Source organism: Pipistrellus hanaki (genome assembly GCF_964339955.1).
Source record: "Pipistrellus hanaki genome assembly, chromosome: 3".
Classification (NCBI taxonomy): domain Eukaryota; kingdom Metazoa; phylum Chordata; class Mammalia; order Chiroptera; family Vespertilionidae; genus Pipistrellus; species Pipistrellus hanaki.
The window spans coordinates 48,296,185-48,316,035 of NC_140505.1; positions in this window are offsets into that span (position 1 = coordinate 48,296,185).

Sequence of the window (19,851 nt, forward strand, 5' to 3'; positions counted from 1 at the left end):
TTGTTTTTTTTTTTACTTTTTATTGCTTTGCATATTCAAATATATTGATATAACAATTTAGGACTTGTGGCAAATCCATATTCAGGTCCCAGCTTAGAGGGCAAAGCCCTCCTAGCAGAATTGTAGCCAAAGGCTATGGTTGTGAGCTTGACCTCATGTTTTGAACCTGTCTTCCCAGATAGCTGAGGATGTGGGCTGTGGGAGGTGCATTTACACTTTTATGTCACTTTTATGTGGGAGGTGCATTTTCACTTTTATGTAATTTACAATTACATGTACTCTATCAAAACAAAGCTTGATAGAGTACATGTAATTAAGTAGATTTGAAACTCATGAGAACATTGTAAACATCTTGACCACTCCCTTGCTTTGCCTTGTGGGATCTGACTATAAAATAAAGACTTGGCTTTCAGGCTGTGGCATTGTCTATCTGAGAACAGTGTCCCACCAGGCTCTGACTGTATTCTCTTGTCTGTTTTCTTTAATTCTTCAACACCACCACCACCCCCAACTCAGGTTCACCACTGACAATGATGGACGTGGTAGACTAGTCAATGAGGTGAATCCTGAATTGTCTAAAACAATGTTAGCTGAAGCCTGGACTTTGAGAACATTGTCAGAGTGAGCTGAAAAAGAATATGTTGTTAAAAAAGGGAAGAAGGGGTCATTTTATGGAGTGACAGGGACTTTAGCAAACTATCACCTTTGATAACATGAAAATAAATATATGCACTTACTGAACTGATTTATCTACTTAAGGAGATTTCTAAGTCAAGTGTTGAAAGTGTCATTTGACTTAAACTTGCTTCTTATAATAAAATGTGGAGGGATAAATTGAGAAAAATAGTTTTAAATTCAATTTATTTTTTAATTTTTTTTTCGTTAATCCTTACTCAAGGATATTTTTTTATATTGATTTTTAGAGAGAGAGAAAAGGAGGGGGAGAGACACACAGAAGAACATTTTAATAAAAAATGTTATTTTTTTCTGCAGTTAAATTTATGTAAAAACCTTGTAAAAAACTGTCAACTCATTTATCTGGCCAATTATTTAAAAAATATTTGGCATATCCTGTGAGGAAATATGTTTTGAGATAAACTCTAAGAATAACAGAAAACCATTTATTTTGAAGAAAATACATCAGCCAAAATTGAAAATCAAATATATGGATTCAAATGTATTTTTCTACATACTTACATCTTCTTTAATATTTTTCTTACCATTTGTGAGACACTAGAGTAATTTAATATTTTTTAAATTATATGTTTATTATTTTAACATTAAGGCATAATATTAAAGATTTTTACTATAAACATGGATCAAATTAGCCCATATTTAGTCACAGTAAATATCATCATAAAATAGGCTTTGAAATATGTTTAAATAAGTGCATATTATGAAATATATACACATTTTTCTTAAATGTAAAATATTAAAATACATGTAAATTTTTTGTTTCCTGAAGCACTATTTTAATTTCTTTAATATTTGAAATCATAACTATTGATATTATTATATTATTTATTATGCTTGTCAAATTCTTAGGGGTAATTTTTAATATTGATGACAGTTTCTAGGAATAATTTTTATTCCTTTATAGACATGTGTGTGTTTTTTTTAAATAAAAAAACCTCTGTGTGTCATTATAGCTCTTATATGAATATAAAACCAAAACCAATATATGTTATGTAAAACCTACACAACATACACGATAAGTGGAAAATAAAAATACTAATTTAAGTAAAAGTTTAAGCGAAGAAGTATTCTGTTATAAAGAAATTCATTTCATATCAACATATATTTTAAGCTCTAGCATTATCTTAAATTAGCCAGACATTTTTTTCTTGTGATATCATTCACCATCAGAACTCTACATCATTTTACTTCTTCAGTATGTGTTTTTGTATATTTTTTCATTCTCTCTGTTGCCAAATGTACAACAACAGTTATTTCCAGCTATTTTCCTCTTCTAAAAGTTATTTGCAATCTGTGCAATTGTTGACTATATTATTTCTGCTTCACAGAAATGGCTCAGCATTTATACTGTGTTATTCTCTCCCACACTATGATGTTTTCCAATTTTATACAGCACAAAGTTAGCCTTTATTCTGGGGAGCCCAGAATGAAGTGTGTTGGTTTGCCTTTTCCCTCTGGTGTGCTCTCCATGACACGTACATAAATGCCCTTTGCCATAGTAAGTGATCAGTCCCCTGTTTATAAGAAAAACTGGTACAATTTTACTTCTAGAATTAAAAATATAAAATAAGCATTGAATGATGTGGGGGAGAAATAAGCTCAAAGTGTGCAAGATCTCAATGCCTTTTGTAAAAAAGTAAAACATTGGCAATGTAAAATAGCTAAATCAAATGAGGAGCATGAGATTTTATTCGTTATTAACTATTATGATTTTCATTTTATTTTACCACTATTCTCATATCAGTGTTAAAGCAATGTAATCAAAACAGTACACTTATTTTGCCCCATGCTTATTTATATTTGGAGTCATTTAAGTAGGCACATGACATTAAACTGAGCATTTTTACTGGGAGCACAAAGATATCTGTAATATCTGTTTCATAAAAGCATACTCTTAACTTTTCTATTTTTACTCCTCATTTAATTGTCGACTAACCAAATATTATTTTTGTATGTCTCTGCTGTTCTTGAAAACACCCAATATCCATTATGGTAATTCAAGCCATAGTATTTTTTTAATCTCTAGTGTTGAAAGTATTACATATTACCCCTCCCCCCATTAACCCTTTCTAGCCTGCCCCCACTATCCGCCCCAGGTCCTCACCACCCCATTGTCTGTGTCCATTGGCTATGCATATAGGCATAGAAGTTCTTTGGATGATCTCTTTGCACCTACCCACTCCTGCCTTCTCTCTGAGGTTCAACAATCTATTGCTTCTATGTCTCTCATCTTCTGTTTTGTCCAGCAGTTTATTTTGTTCATTAGATTCCACATATGAGTATCTTCCTCTGAATGGCTTATTTCACTTAACTTAATGCTCTTCAGGTCCCTCCATGCTGTTTCAAAGGATAAGAGATCCTTCTTTGTGTTTTTAACTGCTGCATAGTATTCCACAAGCCATAGTATTTTTTTAAAATATATTTTTATTGATTTTTCTTACAGAGAGGAAAGGAGAGAGATAGAGAGCTAGAAACGTCGATGAGAGAGAAACATCACCCAGCTGTCTCTTGCACACCCCCTACCAGGGATGTGCCCGCAACCAATGTACATGCCCTTGACTGGAATCGAACCTGAGACCTTTCAGTCTGCAGACTGATGCTCTACCGCTGAGCCAAACCGGTTTCGGCTTAACTGAATTATTTTAAATAAATAAAGCAAGTCCACATAACAAATATAACTATGTTTGTTTGTTTTTCATCCATGTTAAAATTTGTAGACATAGCCAGGAAAAGAAAAAAAAAATTGGGATTTCTTGAATCAGACTCTGAGGGTATCACAAAGTCCCACTGACTTTCCCAGGTGATGCATATTTTTCATTGTTAAATGCATTTAACAATGCATTTCTTAAAATGGGTCACTAGCAAAGCCACAATTCTTAAAAATATAAATAATGTATTGCAGTCATATAATTTGGTAACAAAAATACTATGGCTTGTCAAAACCAGTTTCTCTCTCATCGATGTTTCTAGCTCTCTATCTCTCTCCCTTCCTCTCTGTAAGAAAAATCAATAAAATATATTTTTAAAAATTTATAAAATAATTCAGTTAAGAATTATAAAAATAAGATACTTGATTTGGAGTGGTGAACACACAATACAATATACAGATGGTGTGTTATGGAATTGTACACCTGAAATTTATATCATTTTATTAACCAATGTCGCCACAATAAGTTTAACAAGAAAGTGAAAGAAAATATAAAACTTTAAAAAATTTAGTAGTAAAAGCACATCTAAAATATGAATCTAGAGATTCTAATTTTCAGATTTTTTTCTTTTACCTTTTTCGGGGGGCTGTTAATGATTCAAGTTATAGCTGGTGCTTTGAAATTTGAGTTATCAGTGACACATTTTTTTGGAGTATAAACATCATATATATCATGAAGTTATGTTTTTCATGAGTATGCTGCTATGTAGTTCTTGAAATCAATTGAAATTCCCGTGAATGTGGCTCACTTTCTTACTGTTTCATTTGAATTAAGGCTTCAAGGATAAAGTTCTGTAATGAGCATTGTCTTTACTTATTTGCTCACATTGATTTTGTGGGGGAAAGTAGGACAGACGTTTTCTCTCATCATGTCCAAAGAAAAAGTGCAGGAAGATGTGTAAATTTATAGTGTTCTCTCAGAATCTACCACAATGTGAGCCAAATAAATCAGCAAACACCTGTTTTCAGTTCTTACCATGAGTGAATTTCTTGGAAGAATCTAGTCTTGTACTACTTTGGGTATACAAATCAACTCTGACAGTGTTAGAGTATTACATTTCTGAGCACTTTTAAGTTCTTACTTTAGCAATGTCAAGGAAAATTGCTCAGATATTTTATTCTTTTCATAAAGTAACTCGAAAAAAAAAAAGGGTTTAATTTTTTAGATGTATATGACAAGGGAAATTCCACTGGCAATATTTAACCCTGCTATTGTATTACTTTATCAAGGTCCACCTCTTTTTCTTAAAAAGTTTAATTAGTAGATAACAAATGTCCAAGACCTCTGCTGCTTTTCTCTTTGGAGTTCTGCCTTAAGATTTTTTAAAAATAACTTCAAATTACATCTGTAATTATCCACATACATTGCATATTATTTCAGTGAGCTTTCATTTAGCTGGCCTCTGAAGTGAAAAAGAAATTTGGTATAATTACTGGAATAGTACAATCAGATGACACACATAAAAATAATAACCCCCTTGACCGGTTTAAAAGTAAAGCTGGTTGCTTGTTTCACAATTGTGCAATGAGTCTTCACCTAACTTGAAATCTATGTGGGTAATATAGATACATTTTATTGGATGTCAAATCTTGTTATTTATGTTGGGTGTGTGAAACCTCAAAGCAATTCAATATCACTTATATGATACTCTATGAATTGATTAACATCAAAAGACACATCGGATAGTGAATGACTAGACATATAAGAAAAGCATTTTCAAGTAGCAGGAACTTTAACAGACTTTTATCTTACAGATTTTACTTTCTCACAGGACAAGATGATAGATAATTGCTAGCATTTTCCCAGAAAGTCGGGAGGTGAGGGCTCCAAGGTTTGTGACACTGGGTCTCTCGGCTTTCCCCTTCTGACTACAAAGGGACTGTAGAGTTCTAGCAATGTTAAATATTTTCTATTTGTTTCACATTGAACAACAGATAGAGGGGTCCCATGGGGGAAGAAGCATTTTGTTTCCTAATATTTAATGCTGGCACGACACTCTTTATTCTGAACGCATTTTGTTTTTTGAGATCCTATCTTTGGTTCCACATTGTAATTTAAACATATTGTGAGACATTTCTGTATGATTGTTATATTCTTTGAATCCAAAATTGGATATTTCTCAAATGCTTCCTCTCCCCTCTTCCTTGACCATTACTTTTTTCATGTAACATATTTGCACCAAGTTTCTTTTCATCTCACTCATATTTGCACATCTTCTTCCAGATCTCTAATTTGCTGATATGGTAGGAATGTTTCATAAATCCCCAACTATTTTAATCTCTTAACTTTTATTAAAAGCTACTGTTTGCTATGCTGTATATTTTAGATATTTTTCTTGATATTCTAAGTGGAGAAGGGAAAGCAGAGCTTTATTGGTAGTGTATCCTTTGTTAGCATATCTGGGCTGTACAGTTGCTTCCTAAGTGATGTGAAGTACATCGAGTACCTGTTAATTCCACTAAATTGTTGTATATAATAATAGTCACAAAACGTGGTGCTCAGTCTATATTCCATTCATTCATTTAACAAGCAGAATACAGCAGTCTTATTTTTCAGGTCCCAATTTATTTTATTATTTTCCAGAAGCTCTTTTCAATATTAAAAAAATCTATGAGCAAAATATTACATTGCAACCAAATTTATTTTGCTCTCTAACTGGAAGTAGTAGAGAAAAATTCAAATATTCTAAAATTCAATATTTTGGCCTGTAATGTTATGGACCACACAATCACTAATTAAAGGCCATTAAATTAAATTAGTTCCCAACTACTATTTGATAGTTACAAAATATTCTCTCTTCTCTACATTTCCATCTCTCTCTCTCTTTTTTATTCTGTTGCTCTCATACTTAATTTTACTTCTATCATTCTACCACAATATTGTATTTTATTGACTTCGCAGGACATGATGACTCATTCTCACTCTAGCTAATTTAAAAAGACCAAAATAAGTGATCAAAACTCACCATATAATGAGAAGCAATGCTGCCTGTATCAGTTGGGACAAATAGAAATAATGAAAAAGACCTACAATGTGCCATTTTTTTTTATTATTTTCTTCCTCCAATTATGAATACACAAGAGTAAGAATATCTAATATCTATACTAATAAAAGAGAAACATGCAAATTGACCATCCCTCTGCTACATCCACCAGCCAATCAGAGTGAATATGCAAATTAACCCCCAAAAAGATGACAGTTAATTTGCATATGCAGGCACTAAGTGAATATTGAAGACAATGTAGAAGGAGCTAAGCATTGCAGAGGGAGCAAAGCTGCAGAGAAGCAAGCAGGGCTGTGGGGAAGGGAGGGCAGCTTTGCTCTGGCCACAGGAAGCCCTATTCTTGCAGGAATAGACCCAAGGAAGTCCTATTCTTGCGGGAATATTTCTGCAATGGGCCTCTAGTTTGTTATAACATATAAAACTTTATAAATACTATTAAATAATACTTTTGTTCTTCTAGCATTTATAAGATTATAAATAGGTTTGATACTAAGATGTCTTATTCCTTTGCTCTCTAAACATTTTGGAGAATTCTATTATAAAGTCCTGAGATTTTGGTCCCCATGTTGTCTTTTCTAATTTATTTTTGCTTTCATATTAGGGGGCCAGTGCCTTTTCAACAGGAGACACATTTGTCATAAGTACAACAAGCTGATCCAGTTTGGAGAAGAGTAGAGTTTTTGAGTCTAGAGAAGAGAAAATGCTTTTATATTTCCATGAGGTCAATGCTTTTTGAGAAAAGATGTGACTTGAGTCCAAGGACAAGCCTAAAATGTTATGGATGCTGATTAGATATTGAGATACCTTCAGGAGAGGTTCACTTTAGGTCATAAGTATATACAGGGTGCTCCCCCCCAAAGAAAAAAACAATTATATACAGTTTAACAGCTGATAGCTCAAATTGAAAATGAAATTTATTTTAGTAAACAGAGCCTTTATAATCATTAAAAGTGGGTGTATTCATTTTTGGGGACAGCCTATGTTTGTATTTCAAAGGGGAAAACTCCTAGAAATTAACACTTCCCATGGAGACATTTATTTATATACCATTGTCCTTCACCTTTCCTACTCCAGGAAGACATGATTACATTAAGGAAATTAGGTTCTTGTCCCTTTCTCAGGAGGGAAGGGGACAATTATTCTCTATCATTGTATAATAGAAATTCATTTTCTATATTATAGCTATCAGTGCCTGAAGGGTGACATCTGGTGTCACTGAATCTTCCCAGATGGGGAATAATCAAGGCAAAAAGGAACCAATGTATTATGGTTTTAAGTAACAAAATCTCTGATGTCTGCTCCAGAAAATACATTTGCATTCAAGATAGTAAGAAAATACATTTGCATTCAAGATAGTAAAACACAGATATTAAAAATTATTTCATAAGAATGAGAGAGTTAATTTTTTAAAACTCTATTATTAAAATACAATGTTCATATTTATGTAGCTTTCAAAATATTTTACTTTAATTCATTTGTATAGAAATAGATATGGAGATTTAGGGAAGAGATTTTGCCTAATAATCTACAGAGCATTGAAGAAGATAAATGCCATGAATGGAACTCTGAAAAAGAAAGAATTCTGAGCAGAGAACAGTTTGGAATGGTGCCCCTTTACTTCTAGAAAGGTTATGTGAACTACATCTATTTTCTCTTAATGATTTCAAAATTGTGATGAAGGATACAGATAAATAATTAGCATTTATTATGAGGTAAGTGGTTAGATCATGTCTTAATTATCACACTAAAAGTAAAATGTGGTTATTATATTGCAGATCTAAAAATATCAAAATAATGAAATGACATTTAAAGAGATCAGTAAATTTGGTAAACCAGAGTGCCCTGACTAGTATTTGTTTCACAGTTCACATTTGTACTTGACTTTAATATTTGAAAAATGCAACATTTCATCTCTTTAGAACTGTTCACTTTCTTCTTCAGAGATCTGAAATTGTCTTTATATTTAAGAAAAAAGTGTAATTTTGGAAATTTTATTTTCATAATTTAAATAATCTTTAAAGGATCTATTCAGCATCTATTAATTGTTGGATGCAACTAAGTTTATAAAAATAGAGGGGAAATAGTTCAAAACAATAGGAAAATATTTCTTTACACAGAGTTCATTTTTTTCTTTTCTTCTTTCTATGTGAAAATGAATATCTTATTAGAGATGCCTCTATTGGAATGTGACAGTAAAAAGTTTTATATGAAATAATGAGAAAATATTTTAAATTGAATTACTTCAATTGGATAGAAATTATTTTATCTGGAAGTTAAGTAAATGCATATATTTGGTAGACAAAATTTTTGTGTCTATCACATCTATTTTCATTATTTCCTCTTTTCTATCATTCTGAAATTACTCATAATTTTAACAAGTAAAACATATGAAAACATAAACATCCTTTCACTAACTAATTTATTCTGCCATTAAGTGGATAATTCCCTCAAAAATATATATGATTTACAATATAAATGATATGTATATATTATAACTTGTATTTGATTTATAATATTACTCGGGTTGTTATAAGTCTAACTTATATTGTGTATATTTTATTTTCCTAAGAAAAGCACAATCATATTTTACTTTTCTTATTTTATTTCCTGTGATATGCTATTAAGTCTATCCACTACTTTTCATTGAAATACATTGGTATATATCTTTAAAGCATTTCATATGTCCATGTACTTGCAACTATAACATTTAGGACACTTTTTCTTTTATTTAGTCAATACACTTGATCTTAGCCAAAAGGCCGAGTAGCAATTATTTCATCAATTATATACTTGGAAGTGGGAATACAGAGATTATGAAGGCTTATTTGCCCTTAAGTTGAAAAAGTCTAACTGATTAAGCATACATCCATATAAAAATTTGTAATATAGTTTGATAACTAAGAATATATTCAGTATGGTGTTTGAATAGAGTGTGTTGTGGTTAATTTGATGAGGAACCTTAAAGAACTCTTCCCTGAGTAGGTTATCCTTGATCTGCCTTATGAAGAGAAGAAATCAAAGATTTAGCAAGTAAACACGTATGGAAAGAATGACTCAGCTTAGCTATATCATGGAAATGTACCTCGTTCAGAATTAGTAAAGGTGAGTGGCAGAGTGATCGTGGTTACACAATGACAGATGATAAATCTTCCAGTATATTATGACAAAATGTTCAGTGTTTATTGGATAGGCTCTTATGAGCAAAATGAAAGACATGGGCAGACTGTAATTTATGAAGCTTTGTGGGGGATGCCTTCGAGATGAAAGGAAATGGAGAGAAATGAGAGAGGCTATTCTAATAATCCAAGTGAGTTACAATAAGGATATAAATGAATGGTGTTATGAAGAAGGAAACAATCTACTCTAAGGAAAGTCAACAATAACAAATCCAAGTATGATCAATTGGTTTCTAGTTGGTGCAGGTACATGAAAGCAGAGAAAAAGCACTAGACATTGTGGGACTTATGAAAGGAAATACTATTATAATGTAATCTATGGAGTTTGACAACTAATTAGACAAATGAACTAACAAATAAATAGTTGGCTTAAGACCACTTAGTATAATTATAGAATTTGAATACCTGAGGAGATAAAAACCAAAAAACTAATACCACATAAGAGGTAACTGAGAATTAACAATTTACACTATAGAATTTTATGGGATAATAAAAATAAAATAAAAAAACTAAAATAAAAACAGACCTTGGCAAAGTGTGTATGGAATTTTTCATTAATACAATAGAAATGGTCAAATATGTTTTTTGAAATAAGGAGTGGAAACAATTATAGAAGGTAAGTATAACTGCAAATTCAAGTAAGATAAAAGTACAATAATATGATGACAAAAAACATATAACATACAATTTTCCATCTTTTTTCCCATTATAAATCACATTAAATAGTATTCTGTATTAGTTTCAGTTGCACAACATAGTGGTTAAACAATTATATAACTTACAGAGTGGTCCCCATTAATATTTCATCATAATAAAAAAAAAGTAATGTAATCACTCATTTGATAAAATAATTTCTTTATAGATCTTTAGCAGATAAATTGTTTGGGACTCTGGGACAGATGGATTATTGGTATGATTTGAGGAGTGATTGCTGCATTGAAGAGGAGACCCAGCAACTACAGACTATTTAAGAGAAATTAATCAAAATTTTTGTAAATGATACAGTTTGTGTCTTTGGGTGTAAAGAGAGTAGATTTTTTTGCTTATTAGATAGAGAGAGAGAAAGTATGTAATAATTATGCTAATATTACTTATCAAAAGTAGATTCAAGTGTAACTTGTGGGGGGAAAAAAGTCTATATACATTACTATACTAAGCAAAAATATTGGCAACTATTTATTTTATAGATCAGAGAAAATTAAAGCATTTTATGTCCCATTATACATTTTCAGCTTTGAAGAGTACATCATGATGTTAATCTAACTCTCTCGATGAATTCCATAAAGGACATATTTCTTAGTTCACTGAGACAGTGAAGAAGCAATATCCTACTGCCTTTGTAATGGTGCCAACGCACAGAGTGTTTATCTCCAGGATGAGAGCTGCTGCTGCTATTTGTTCTGTTGCGATTTCAGCGAGGTGAACTACCTGAGTGAGCACTTAAATACCATATGGTTTCATTATGTTGACAAGAACAACTGCTTCTTCACCACTTTAATCCCTGTACACTGGAGGAACCATTGCATTATAGAAAGTGAATGGATTAGGTTTTTTGTATTCACTACATGTTTAGGATGCAATATTCAAAAGAAAATAGCATCTTTGATTCATAATTCTGTTAAATAGCCATCAACAAAACAGAGATATCATGTTATGACAGTTGCTTTATGTGGGTTATCTGATTATGCAATTTTAAAGAATTGTACTCTGAGGACCTATAACTAAGATCCTCCTTTATTTCAAATTTATATAAAAGTGGTATGATGTTAAGATGAAGTAGATTTTTATTTGTTGTAAAATACATTCTGTAAATATCAGAGAATTCATTTACTTTTATTCAGGAAACTTTGATTAATGTTTTATTCTACCTTAATTATCAAAATTATACTCAGTTGAACATGTGGAATACTTTTTAAATAGTATCTAGCAATCTATATGTTTATGTTGACCAATGTCACCCCAATAATTTTAATAAAAAATAATGTCTAGCTTTATGATTCTCACAGTACATTGTTATCTAAATAAGTCATAACTTTAAAAAGCATTGGGTAAAGGAATCAGTAAGTTCAGGGAAAATAAGAAAGAAAACAAGAATGGAATACTTAATTTAAAATCTATAGCAAGAGCCCTAGCCTATGTGGCTCAGTGGCAGAGTATGGGTTCACATACCACGGGGTCATGTGTTCAATTGCCCTTCAAGTAGAGGTACCTGGGTTGCAGACTTGTTTCTGGTGGGTAGGGGCACATGCAAAGGCAACAGATAGATGTGTCTCTTCACATGGATCTCTCTCTCTCTCTCTCTCTCTCTCAAAAAAAAAAAAAAATAAATAAAATAAATAAATAAATAAATCCAATGGTAAAAATATCCTCAGGTAAGGAGTATTAAAAAATAAAAAATAAGAAGAAGATAGCCCTAACCTGGTTGGCTCAGTGGATAGAGCGCCGGCCTGAGAACTGAAGGGTCCAGGCTCAATTCCTATCACGGGCATGAACCTTGGTTGTGGGCCAGTAGGAAGTGTGCAAGAGGCAGCTGACCAATGTTTCTTCTCATCATTGATGTTTATAACACTCTATCCTTCTCCCTTCCTCTCTGTAAACAAACAAACAAAAAATCAATAAAATATTTTTTTTAAAAAGAAAGAAAGACATAAGACATTCATTTTTTATACCCTCCATCTCATATTGGTTTTTCTGTTCTAGAACTCCAGTGCTTGTCTGCATGCTCATTTATAGTTTAATAATATGTTATATTATTCAGGAATTTTCTTGGAAATTGTATGCGTTTCTTCTAATCTCTCAAGGAAATAGCTATATTTGTATCTCTCAATCTAGGAAATACGGTAATGTATATATATTTATTTTTTATAGAGAATTATTTGTTTCTTCTGTGTATTCAAAGGACACATTCTTAGGCCCAAATAGAGAACATTAAAAACAACAAAATCAATTTCACCGAGTTTCTTCCACTGTAAATAAAGCTCTTTGGATGAAGGCGGGGAAATTAAAATATGTTCACCTTCATGTAAACACTTTTTTACTTGTCTTACTCATTTTGTTTGCTTTTTTAAGGTAGAGAAAATAGTGGCAATTAAAAATGTATCTAAATGTTACATAAGTCTTGCAATTAAAGCATTATAATTTAAATGAAAAACAAAGTCCAGGAAATGATTCAGTTTTGTGATAATTCATATTATTTTTATGTGGTAAAGGAAGCATGAAAGGAACAGCTGTTTGGCCCCAGAATTTTTAGAAGAAATGTTTATGTTCATGGTAGATTAATAGTGGTTAAATGGAATAGAATATGGTGGACAGATGTGAGTTGTTTTTCTTCTCTGCAAGATGCAATATGTCTTAAAATATTTTGTAAGACAATTTGGATAAACAAGTAAAGATGGAAAATATATCAGTACTTCTGAAACATAACATTTTAATTTTAAAGGAAAAAGAAGAGGTGATTCTGTTTTTAATGCACCACTCTTACCACATTTCCATAGTGATATTAAAAATGGAAATAGCCCCAACCGGTTTGGCTCAATGGATAGAGCATTGGCCTGTGGACTGAAGGATCTCAGGTTCAATCCCTGTCAAGGGCATGTACTTTGGTTGCGGGCACATACCCAGTAGGGGGTGTGCAGGAGGCACCTGATCGATGTTTCTCTCTCATCGATGTTTCTAACTCTAACCTTCTCCCTTCCTCATTGTAAAAAAAAAAAATCAATAAAATATATTTTAATAAATGAAAGTAAAATTGACTAACTTTTTGAATACTTTGACTCATTATTATGGTTTACCTGATCAATAATATAATTTTGACACACATTTGTAATGTTATTTTGCTAGTTTTGGAATAATTATATATGATAATGCATCTGAAACTTTTAACAATATTAGTCATATTTTGCATTTAACTTAGCTTTTATTATAACATACTGATTAGATATGCAATGTGAAAAATCAATGCATGCAAGCCTTATGTTTATATTATTACCATATATAATTGAAGATATTTTGTATATATTTATCCTAGAGACAAATATTTGGCTACTTTAGCTATAGTATCATATTGGAAAGAATTGTTGAGTAAAAATATATGCTGCTATAGTTTCTGTATTATAAAATGTGCAGTGATTGATAAGATAGTCAGCCTATAACAAAGACTTACAAGTATATAACTAATTAAACAAAAGTGTTTAATGAGGCTACCTAAATTTTCTTCTTTCCTTTGGGCACGCGTGCACACCCACACACACACACCCACACACCCACACCAGTTAAGTATGAAAGTGAGCAAAACTCATTTACAGCAAAACCATGATATTCCACAACAGATGAAAGATTGCTTCTCTCCCTATGATAGCAAATTATAAGTGGAACTCCCTATTGGCTTTATTAGCTGAATTCATGTCTGGATGTGCTCCTTTGCTATTTTCTCTCTACATGGAGCAGTTTAGATGGGATGTTTCATTTACATAATCAAAGATTCCTATGGCTCAGTTCTACAGTCAGAACAGCTCTGTGGGGATGTGCTGAAGTGCCTGCATGCGAACAGAGAAGTAAATAACACAGAAAAACAAGTCTAAATTCTCCTAAACTCTGCCATGAACACATATTAGAAAGTACACACACACACACACACACACACACACACACACACACAACACTCTTTCATGCCATGAACAAATTTCTCTGTGACTTTCTAGGTGGCTTTCTTATCTAATGGAATAAGCCTGGTTCTGAAGCCTTTGGTTTCAGATCCTGCTCAGACCATTTTCTGTGTAATCATAAAGAAGTTATTTAAGTTCACTAATATTACATATTTAAATGATCTCCCAATTTTATTATTTTCATCAGATCATCAGAGAAATTCAGGGTTTGTACTGCCTGTCTCTGTTTTACATTTGAGGAAATTAAATTTCAAATTAGTTCTGCAAACTGACTGTGGTCCCACATCAAACAAGTGTCTCATCCAGCGTGAGACAATTTCTTCATGTCCCCTAGTTAATGTGACCCTGCAGCTCTAGCATTTTAATAAAATTGATTTTGTAATGACACTTTTTTTTCACATATGGGGAAGGCTGGCTTGCAGTTTTACAAAGCTTTCCTAAGTTATAAGTGTAAGAACACATTGCTACCTCCTGATCAATAATATTTAGCAACTCTGTAGCATATATGCATTTTTATTTTTATTTTTATTTTACCTATAGAGGAAGGTATCTGATTATGAATGTCAGCAGTGACTCCAACCGTAAAATTGCAATATTTTGCTAATACATATTCTATGCATGAGTATTTCCTTATATTAAATTAGATTTATGGAAGAACTAAACTACTTCCCTTTACCTTTCATTTTGCCCACAGACAAAGCACTTTTGGAAATGACTACCTGACCAGCATGGAGCATATGAACAACAAAGGTGGAAAGGGAAAACCGGAATGGGGTAAGAGAGATGTTGAGTGGAACAAACAAGCAGGAACCAAACACAGTCCGTTCTCCAGCTGTGCATGGGGCCCAGTTGGGCCCTTTGGCTGGCAGAGACCTTGCCTCGGAACAGAAAGTACAATGTAATAATATAAGCTTTGGTTTTGCTTTTATTGAAAAAATTGAGAACATTACAATATTAAAGGAGACATATTTGACTTGGTATGTGTTTCCATAAAAGGCGCTGGATAAGAGGATGATTAACCTTCAGAATTTCACTTTCCTGGCACGAAAGGGCACTTGCACTGATAGAACTTGTGTCCTGTTGTTGATTTTGTGCCAGAGCAGTTGAGATTGATCTCAGCATGCTCTGTGCCTTTATCTTAACTGGTGGCAATGCTCTTTGAAAACCTCAGAATGTATCTATTGTACTGAGTCCTAAGCTTTATTCTATTAACCTTTAATGAAATCAATGAATCATAAAGTTCTGAAATTATTGTCACAAAGAAACTATTCTGTATCTAAAGCTATTATGTAGGTCCATGCATTATTCTTGCTGGACCTACACACACAAAAAAAATAATTTTGTTTTTATGTATTGCGAGCATGTGAATATTTAATAAATGCATAAGAGGACAATTTATCTTTAAGCCATCTGGGTCTTAAATGTGACCCGAAATATATTTCTTGTTCATCTCCCTTCCAAGATTTCAAAATAATTTTCTATTAATATATTTAATCAAGATCTACTCTGAAAAACTTGATTTTGAGCAAAACTTACTTATAAAACAAACAGCAAAAAATTTAATATTTCATATTAAAACTCATTATTAAATATAGATCTAAAAATACTGTTAGATAGAAACTTGAGAAAACATGCCAATAATTCAGTCCTCAATTTATTTTGTTGAGGATTGCTTAGTTAACATGGAGGTTAGTTTATATAACCTCCCTGCTGTGTTTTCCTTGGTAAATTTATTTCTTAAGATTAGTCACTTTAAATTTTTGTTTTAACATTCTTTTCATATGAAGTTTATTCATCTATACTAATAACAGACAGATATGTAAGTTGACTGTACCTCTGCGGCACCCACAGTCAATCAGGAGTATGCAAATTGACCTTACAAAGATGGAGGGCCTGTGGCCAGTGCATGCGAGCTCCAGTGCTAAGCAGCCGGGGTCCCATGGATGCCACTAGAGTATCCTATCCTGTCAGCCCAGGCTAAGAGTGGCTGGAGTTCACAGTCCTTTTGGTTTCTGCAGCCCCTTTACCAGAAGCAGAAGCCAAGAGTGCAGGGAGCACCAGAAATGCTGGGAATCATAGTTCTGTTGGCAGATGTATTGTGGGATCTCCTAGACCTAGACACTAGAGCAAAGTGAGCCTGGAGCAAATTACTGTTGTGGGTGGGGGATGAGGGAAAGCAAAGGTGAGAGACATAAGTAAAGTCAGTGTTACAGAAAAATTAAAAGGAAAATATCCTGCAACTTCTAGGAAATCTCCACCAATGGAGCAAAGAACAACAACAACAAAAAAGATCTCTATTATTCTGTGAGCACCAAACCAAACTGGGTTTGGTCTTAGACAATTCGCTTATATGATTGCAAAGATAGACAGAAATTCCCGGATTGGAGAGGGCTTCCCTGGGGGCTTCCAGATTGGAGAGGGTGCAGGTTGTGCTGAAGGACCCACCCCACCATGCACAAATTTTGTGCACCAGGCCTCTAGTTTATGTATAAGGATTAACATGCAATTTTTCTCGATAGGGGAGCTTATAGATTAAATAAAACATATTTGGAACTAAACCACACTGAAAGCACATTGGATATGTAATTTAGTTTGGTGTTCTTTCCACCCTCACATTTGTTTGCAAGTTTAAAAGAAGCAGAGACAATCAGAGGTTACCTAAACAGTGTTCTAAGTTTCTTCCTCTCCCATCCTCTAACACTTTGAACCTCTAACAAACTCGCCTAGGACTCATTTCCTCTTTATTTTATGGAGGTAGTTGTTTTGTAAGATAAGTAGTCTTCATTTCTGAAAAGTTTACTTTTATTCTTACCTTGTGTACTAGGTATTGTAGGAAAAGAGAAGAAGAATTTTTAATTTTATTCCATTTATCTTCCTATCACATTCAACTTATAAATAACTGCCTTAACTTTTTATTTTACACTAGAGGCTCTGGTGTGGTCCCTTAGGGTGGCTCAGCCTCCCAGCCCTGCATCCTTGCCTGGTACCCCATCATGGCCTGGCACTACCCCCTCATCTGCTCTGCCATCCTACCTGCAGGGCCATCAATGGGACTGGCCCCCCACCCAGTTTCCTCAGTGTCTGGGAACTTGGCGGCAGCCCCGCTCCCCCCATCACTACTGGTTGCTGTCTATGGGGTGATCAGCCCCCACTCGCACCCACCTTGGCCTGGCACTGCCGTTCACCTGGTCCACCATTCCACTGCAGTCCCGCTCTTGTCAGGCCCATCTTGGAGGCAGCGCCTCCACTGCTGCCCGCTGCCAGGTCTGTATCACTGATTCCCACTGTGTTCAGTGCAGCCCCCTGGTGGTCAGTGCACATCATAAAGAGCAGTGGAACTCCTGGTTGAACACCTGAGGGGACAATTATCATATTAGGCTTTTATTATATCAGATATAAACCAGGGATTTTCTGACAATTGCCATGGGATTTACATTTAGTTAGAACAGCTGTAGAAAGAAAGATGGGGGTAAAAGAAAGGAAGACATTTTCCATTGGCACTGCAACAGATAGTTCAGCTTGTGAAAAAAACCCTACTGCAATATTTATACCTCCACAAGTGTCACTTTTTTCTATGCAGTCATCAAAGTATCTGTCAGAGTTCAGGTAGGAAAGTAGAGACAATATATGTAATGAAGGAATGATAAAAATTAAACCCTGAAAAACAATGGGAAAATCTGTTGGAATGAAGAGTCACAGAGAAACTGGACCTGAAGATTTCCAGAAGCAATAGAATTAAAGAGTGTGAGTTACTCAAAACTTACAGGAAATTTGAGAAACAAACACATCAAATGGTAAAATTTTACCTGGCACTTTTCTTTTTTTCTATTTTGTTTTCTAATGTCACCTCTTCAGGCAAGTGTTTCTTGATAATATTATTTAATATCAATCCCCTAAGCCATTATATTTTATTATATTTAACCTAAATTTAAATTGAAAACACTATATTGATCTAAAATTATGTTGCATGTTCACTTTCTTACTTGCTGAAAACTCTACAATAATTAAGCTCTTTATAGGGCAGGATTCCTTACACTTATTTGCTGTATATCTTATGCCTAGAAATGTACATGTAACTATCTTATCTAATAAAAGATAATACACAAATTTACCATACCTCCTCCGCTACACCAACCAGCCATGTCCACCAGCCAATCAGAGCAAGTATGCAAATAAACCCAATCAAGATGGCTACAGCCACAGAGCGTAGGAGGTAGGCTTGGGTTTCTCTGGCAATGGGAGAAGCCAAGCTTTCTGCCAGCCCTTGCCAGCCTAGGCCTCCACTCAAGGCTACAAAGTTTCAATTGTAGAAGGTAAATAAAGTCTATTTATCAGGGCCTCTGCTTGGGTACCCAGGGTCGTGGCTGGCCTGAAAACTAGGTCACCTCATACCCCAAGGGAACCCCCACCCTGATCCGGGACATCCTTCAGGGCAAACCAGCTGGCCCCCACCCATGCACCAGGCCTCTATCCTATCTAATAAAAGAGTAATATGCAGATTGACCATCACTTTAACACACAAGATGGCTGCCTCCATTTGGTCAAAGATCCTGTCCCCATGTGGACACAAGATGGCACCACAAGATGGCCAGCAGGTGAGGGCAGTTGGGAGGGGCCAGGCCTGCAAGGGAGGGCAGTTGAAGGTGATCAGCCCTTCAAGGGAGAGCAGTTAGGGATGACCAGACTGGCAGAGGAGGGAAGTTGGGGGCAAACAGGCTGGCAGGGGAGCTGTTAGACATAAATCAGGCTGACATGGGAGTGATTAGGGGGTGATCAGGCTGGCAGGCAGAAGCAGTTAGGGGCAATCAGGAAGGCAGGTGAGCAGTTGGGACCCAGCAGACCTGGATTGTGAGAGAGATGTCCAGCTGCCTGTTTAGGCCCAATCCCAGTGGGCAGTCTGGCATCCCTCAAGGGGTCCCAGATTGGAGAGGGTACAGGCTGGTCTGAGGGACACCCTTCTCCCCTATGCATGAATTTTGTGCACCAGGCCTCTAGTTAAAGCATAATTATTGAAGTTTAATAGAACATCTTTTTAAAAATCTATATGCATGACTTAGATCATAAAAATGAAAGGGAAATCCTAGATTCCAAAGATGACATATGTGAAGTACTATACATTAAGTGAGAAAAAAATGAATAGTAAAAATCTTCTGACTGAAAATAAGAAGTAGTTTGTTTTCTCTTTTAAACATCTTTATTGAAAAAAACTGACCTACAATAAATTGTACATATTATATTGTATATAAAATATAGCACAATAAAAGTAATAAAAACAGAAAATAAAAAATTGTCACTAAAATCAAGATTTTTCCTCTGTTACTTGAAATTAGCAAGATTTAAAAAAAAAAACAAAAAAAAAAAGTGCACTTAGCTGTAGTATCCTGACTCTGAGGTTGCTTCATTTTACCAATAGCCGTTCTGTTGAACAGGCTATTAATGAAAACAGTACTAATTTTGCAGAAAATGTTGATGACAAATTTAAGCAAGTATGCTCTAAAGTACAAATATCAAGCTTGCACCTATCAATTAGAAAATAAACAAGCCGAAATAGGTTTGGCTCAGTGGATAGAGCATTGGCCTACGGACTGAAAGGTCCAGGGTTC